Source organism: Egretta garzetta, unplaced genomic scaffold, assembly GCF_000687185.1.
Source record: "Egretta garzetta isolate BGI_Z169 unplaced genomic scaffold, ASM68718v1 scaffold211, whole genome shotgun sequence".
NCBI lineage: Eukaryota > Metazoa > Chordata > Aves > Pelecaniformes > Ardeidae > Egretta > Egretta garzetta.
The window spans coordinates 114646-115065 of NW_009258673.1; positions in this window are offsets into that span (position 1 = coordinate 114646).

A 420-nucleotide genomic window follows, 5' to 3' on the forward strand; every position below is an offset into this window, starting at 1 on the left:
GCCCTGGAGACTGGGGTGCATCAGCTGGGGTGCACGGGTTGCTTCCCGGCAGCCAGCTGGGATGCAGCAAATGGCAAGTTGTTCCCGATCCCAAGTGAGGCACAAATGGCAGGAAAAGCGGAGCAGGAGGGAATTAAAAGGCCTCTTTTCCCTTTGTGTTCTTGCTGGGAGAGGGAAGGGGGGGTACTAGCAGTCACCCACAGGGGGTTTGTGAGACCGGGCTGTGAGCACCTCTCACTCCGGGGCGTGGTGCAGGCAGCACCGGTGGGATCCCTGACTGCGCATCCTTGCCCAGGGTCATGGGGGTCTGCCTGGGGTGCGATCCCTGGGCATTGCTGGGTCTGGCCTCAAGTGGTGGTGAAAACATGTTACTTTGAGTGGGTGGGAGATTTGGGCCTTTGGTGTGCCCTGGCATTGCCA